Raw genomic sequence first — 6000 nt, forward strand, 5'->3', positions numbered from 1 at the left:
AAATAGGTTACAAAAAAAGCATATTACATGATAATTAAAACATAGTAAAATACACTTCTTGCACTGAAAATAGAAGAAAAAGAGCAAAGCCAACATGTCACCATCTATAGAAAATCGGACAACATATCCCCTAATTTACTAGCCTAGCCATCTGTCACATTCAACACCAACATGTCAATCAAATCAAACAACACACAGGTTTTCATCCATATATCACCGTAGCACACAAAATTCTCAAAACCTACTTCACTAAGACATGCAAGTTCTCAACCTTCCGTTATCACCGCAGCACACAGAATTCTCAGAACCTACTTCACTACGGATGAATATCTAACATATTCAAACTCCACTAAAGTAATACAATTATCATTCAAGATTGTAAAATATTGAAAATTAAAAAAAAATTAAATACAACATACCTCTTTCAATTAGCTACCGATCCAATGCTTCAAGACCACTCAAAATATTAACCTAAACATTATTATCAACATTATAAAAAATAAAAAAGTTAGATGTATGTTCCATATCATGTTATTACCCCAAGTCATGTTATTTAAAATTCTATAATCAACTTAATTGTTAATTAGACGGTCAAATGTTAAGATTATAGGAAATAACAAAGGAAAATATGTGATGCAGCAGTCCATGAAAATCCACATGCTAGAAAACTTGCTAAATAGGCCACTAAATCATATTATAAAAATCATATCTACCCATGAGATTGTATACATTTATATTCTTTGCAATATCAAGCAAATCAATAAGATTTCTAACATACATTCTCAAATAAAACTCATTCACTATACACTACTACAATAATAATAATACACTAATTATTAGTTCCGACAGCAAGATGTGTTCCACGCTGAGCCCAACCCACCAAACAGACATTGTCATCCATCCCTAAATCACATAACTTAGTTACCTGTAAAACAAATGCCATAATCAATAAAGCAGAACCAATACTCATAAATAGACCAAACCAAGATTCCCATACCAAATTTCAAATATTGTAACACTTTTTTGATGACCATGCTAACAATAGAGTTCACCTTGCTACTACAGACATTCCATAAGTAAACACAACTACCCAATCCAACAACCAACACATTGTTCGAAGACCAATCCACAAGATCAAATAAAAGTCGTCTTGCAATGTAGGCGCATCTAGTACCTATCCACACCACAAAACATTCCATAAACCCCTAAATATACCAAAAAAGCACAAAATTTTGAATCAAATTAGAAAACAAAACCCCAAATATTCACCTTATACGGTGACCTCGCAACCTTCCTAGGAGTCTTGACAGGGCTATGATTAACTCCAGGAACAGCAGCATCGAACCCAAACGGTGAGAGCGAATGCATTGATTGCCGAGTCTTGGTCTTGTATCGAAATATATTCCGGCTAGGCGGGCTCATCAACAAGCTCTACTTCTTCGGTGTGGCAGGAGCCACGACTCCTCCTGAATCTGGCCCAAAAAACGTTGTCCGCAAGAGAGTACCATAGGCGCTAGACTGGTGCTCCCAACCCTCGGACGGAGAACAATAACAATAACAAAATTTCACAGTGGCGACGGAACTTCGGGGACCCAGCCGCGACGGAGGCCGGCGAGTGGGGAGGCGAGCTTAACGGGTTGGGGGTTTCATGGGCCAAGGAAGCTTGTGGTGGGGTGCGTGTCATTGGGTGGTGGCCGGAGATGGATCATCTGGTCTGGCCGATTGAAACGCAGGAGAAGAAAAGAAAGAGGGGTCGGCTGGGAAGAAGAAAGAGGAGAGAGAAGGGGATTTTTGAGATTCATTTAGGATTTAGTATTTTTATATCCCTTTTCTTATTTAATTAAATAAAATATAATTTAGTGTTAACTATTGCTTATTTTTTTTAAACATTTTCAACATGGATTTAAAAAAATAAAAACATCAATATTATTAGTGAAATTTTAAAATTATTTTACAATATTTAACCAATCAATAAAATAACTCTTTTTAATTAATTTTATCATAAATATGTTAAATAAATAAAATTTAAGCAAATTATTCATTATATCATAATTAATTTAAATTTTAATATATAAATTATTATAAATAAAAAGTTAATATAATATTAAAAATTTAGAAATAAAAGAAAATCTAAGAGGTGTATATTAAAAAAACAAAATAAAACTTTTAGGGCACGCATCAGTTTTTAGGACTCCCAATGCGAGTCCTAAAAAGTCCAGGACGTGTTTTTTTTTTAAAAAAACTCAAACTTTTAGGACACACGTAGTTTTTAGGACTCGCTCCGCGAGCCCTAAAAGAATTTCTTTAAGGACTCGCAACGCGAGTCCTAAAAAGTCCATGAGTTGTTTTTAGAACTCACATCTAAGTGAGTGTCCTAAAATAGTGTTTTTGTGGAAGTGTCACAAGCGAGTCCTAAAAAAGTATTAAGGACTCCCAAAGCAAGTCCTTAAAATTATTAAGTAAAACACTTATTTTTTAGCCCAGATTTTTTTAGGACTCGCATATTTTTTTAGGACACTCATTACGAGTCCTAAAAGAGTATTAAGGACTCCCAAAGCAAGTCCTTAAAATTATTAAGTAAAACACTTATTTTTATAAGCCAGGTTTTTTTAGGACTCGCATATTCTTTTAGGACACTTATTGTGAGTCCTAAATTGTGTTTTTTCAGGACTCTCAATGAGTGTCCTAAAAACTCCATAAATATTTTTAAGGACTTGCATTTAGGTGTGTGTCCTAAAAAAGTGTCATGTAAAGTGTATTTTGTAGTAGTGTCAGGTCTACTGAGTGTTAAATATTGTAGCCCTCCTATTGTGCTTCTGAACAGTGTAATATCTAAAAAATACTCACTGCAATTTAGGCACAGCTTGTTTCCTTGGAAAATCGGAGTGGCTGCTTGTAATGTCCCAAATTCCCTAATGTGACTTATTGCCTGGATTAGGGGGCTAGGAGGGTCATAATTGATTTAATATGTGATTATATACATGATTATATGAGTTATATTATCATATGATGTTATTTTCATGCATGTGGGACCACTTCTTATTAGGATGGCATTTTCGTAATTTTGGCTGTTGAGGGCATATTTGTATATTTGTGTGCATGTATGAGATATATGGGTGAGACCACATTGTTATGTGGATATTATGGGTGTTTTGTTTGTTTTTCGTTTGTTTTGTTGTTTTGTTTTGCACTGATCATAAATTGCCAAGGGGGAGATTGTAAGTGTCATACTTTTTGTATTTTGGCAATTTTATGATTCATCTGTTACTTTTTCAGTTGCATCTGTGTTTTGTAATTTGACAATATTTCGACTCATCTGTTATTTTTCCAGTTGCATCTGGAAATTTGGTGTTGTCATAATGTCTTACTGTTGCTTATGTGGCATGGTTTGAAATGTCTGTTATGGTTAATTGACTGGTATTTTTTGGTTTTGGGTTTGGTGTACTGTGCTAATTTGTTTTCTAACGAATTTCTGTTTTTCGTGTGTCTGGATTGGTTGAGTTTGTTAGAACTTAGATCTGTATTTTTGAGAAACTTAGCTCTGCTGGGTTTTGGATTTTTTGTGTGGGTTTTTCCTTTTTGTTTAGAAGCTTGTAACCAATAGATGTCCTATCTCCATAAGGTTTCTGAACATGAAGTTGATGATTTAAAGCAGTTGTTCCTGGAGGTATTGACTCCAAAGATTGTTTGGCCCGAACAAGATCAACTTGAACCGCATACAACTTTTCTTCCTTCTTTTCTAATTCTTTAGTCAGATGTTTTATCTCAGCTTCAAGCTTTGAGTTGGCAGCTTTAAGAGAAGTATTTCGTTCTTCAAGAACTTTTACTTTTTGAACCGTAGTCAGCCATTGTTGATACATTTGCTCATAAGCAGTTTGCTGATCAAGACTTTCAGATTCAGAGCAGCTACTCTCATTATCCCCAACTTCATTTTCAACTGCATCTTCTTTGGCCAGAAAAGCAATAACATTTTTCTCATGATCAGAGTTCTCACTGCAACTACCATCTTTATCTTCTTCACTATCACTCTAGGTTGTAACAAGGGCCTTCTTCTTTTTCTGAGTGTTAGCACATTCAGCCTGAATGTGTCCAAACCCATCACATTCTCTACACTGAATTCCCCTATTCTTTTTGTCTTGAGTCTGACTTGTTTTCTGATTAGTAGGAAAGTTCTTCTTGAAGATATTTTCTTTGTTGTTAAAAGTATTCTTCCTCATATTCTTTTTTAAGAACTTTTCATAATTCCTAGTTAGGAGAGCAACTTTCTCTTCTGTTAAAGCGCCAAACATTTCTCCTTTTTGGTCATGAGTTTCTTTTAAAACAAAAGTCAAACTACCCCTATTCTTCTCAGTTTCCTTGTCTTTCACTTTCTTTCCCTTATTCCATCTTTTGAGGGTTAATTCATAATTCTATAGAGATCCAATTAGTTTATCCAGGTCCATATCTTCAACATCATGCACTTCCTCAATAGATGTGAGTTTGGCTTTGAATCTCCTTGGAAGAGACCCAAGAACCTTCCTTACTAACTTATCGTTTGAGTAAGTCTCTCCCAGGGCATATGACTCATTAGAAATATCACACAACTTTGCATGAAAATCAGCAATAGAGTCCTCTTCATCCATGGTTAGATTTTCGAATTCTCTGGCCAAAGATCTCAGTCTTGATTTCTTGATAGCCGAAGTACCCTCATTCTTGGTCTTCAACTTATCCCATGCTTCCTTAGCAATCTCATAATTAGCAACCACTTTCATCTGATTAGTGGAAACAACATTGAAAATGGCAATAAGAGCTTTAGAATTAAAATTTTCCTTTTCAATTTCATCAGTCGTCCACTTGCTTGCAGCCTTAGCATTTTCAACATTTCCTACAATCTCAGTTGGGGGTTTCCAACTCTCAAAAACAGCCATCTAAACTCGTTTGTCTACAGATTTAAGATACACCCTCATCTTTTTTTTCCAATAAGGATAGTTAACCCCTTCAAGCATGGGAGGTCTGGTGGTAGATCCACCTTCTCTGAACATATCCATGACTGTCAACACAACAAAAGTTACACAAAACTATCGTAGATGACACTAGGAGTGGGTGAGATGGATCAGTAAAAAAAATACAAAGGCAATCAAATCACATAAACCAAAACAACCAGGAAACAGTAATCAATAATTACATATTGCTCTGATACCAAATTGAAGGTGATTTACTACCTAAGTATTGAGCTTATTGAATTAGCAAGACAAGATTTAAAGAAATCATAAAGAACATGTAAAAGAATCACACCAAACAACTTTTACAAGGTTCACCACTACACATAGTAATGGCTAATCCTTGGGACCTTATCCAGAAAAAAGAAATCCCCTAAGATAGAAAATGCAAGTTCTACAAAGTTTCTCTGATTTTACATCAACAACATAAAATCTTCTATACTTGTCTATCTTGCAATATTCCTTAGATTGATCTCTTTGAGTCTTTACACTTGAACTTTTGCAGATCTAACTTTCTTCCAATACTTCACCTGAAGAACAACACTATCTTCCATAGATGAACATCCTTCAAAGAATAGAGTTCTTCTGCTTGTAAAAAAAAACAAAAAGGAAAAACCCACACAAAAAATCCAAAACCCAGCAGAGCTAAGTTTCTCAAGAATACAGATCTGAGTTCTAACAAACTCAACCAATCCAGACACACTAAAAATAGAAATTCGTTAGAAAACAAATTAGCACAACACACCAAACCCAAAACCAAAAATACCAGTCAATTAACCATAACAGACATTTTAAACCATGCCACGTAAGCAACAGTAAGACATTATGACAACACCAAATTTCCAGATGCAACTGGCGAAATAATAGATAAGTCGAAATATTGTCAAATTACAAAACACAGATGCAACTGAAAAAGTAACAGATGAATCATAAAATTGCCAAAATACAAAATACAAAAAGTATGACACTTACAGATATGTTTGAGCTATTCGGCATGAGACGATCCTGGATGCAAGTTAGC

General features: G+C 34.8%; 1 long non-coding RNA gene across 1 annotated transcript; it reads right to left on the reverse strand.

Moving 5' to 3' along the window:
• Positions 1 to 937: 937 nt before the first annotated feature.
• On the reverse strand, positions 938 to 1636 carry LOC133798354 (uncharacterized). Its single transcript, XR_009875830.1, has 2 exons — positions 1270 to 1636; positions 938 to 1174 (listed from the first exon to the last, which is right to left on the reverse strand). It is a non-coding gene; the product is annotated as an uncharacterized LOC133798354 (long non-coding RNA).
• Between the last annotated feature and the right edge of the window lie 4364 nt (positions 1637 to 6000).

Source organism: Humulus lupulus, chromosome 1 (assembly GCF_963169125.1).
Source record: "Humulus lupulus chromosome 1, drHumLupu1.1, whole genome shotgun sequence".
Lineage (NCBI taxonomy): Eukaryota > Viridiplantae > Streptophyta > Magnoliopsida > Rosales > Cannabaceae > Humulus > Humulus lupulus.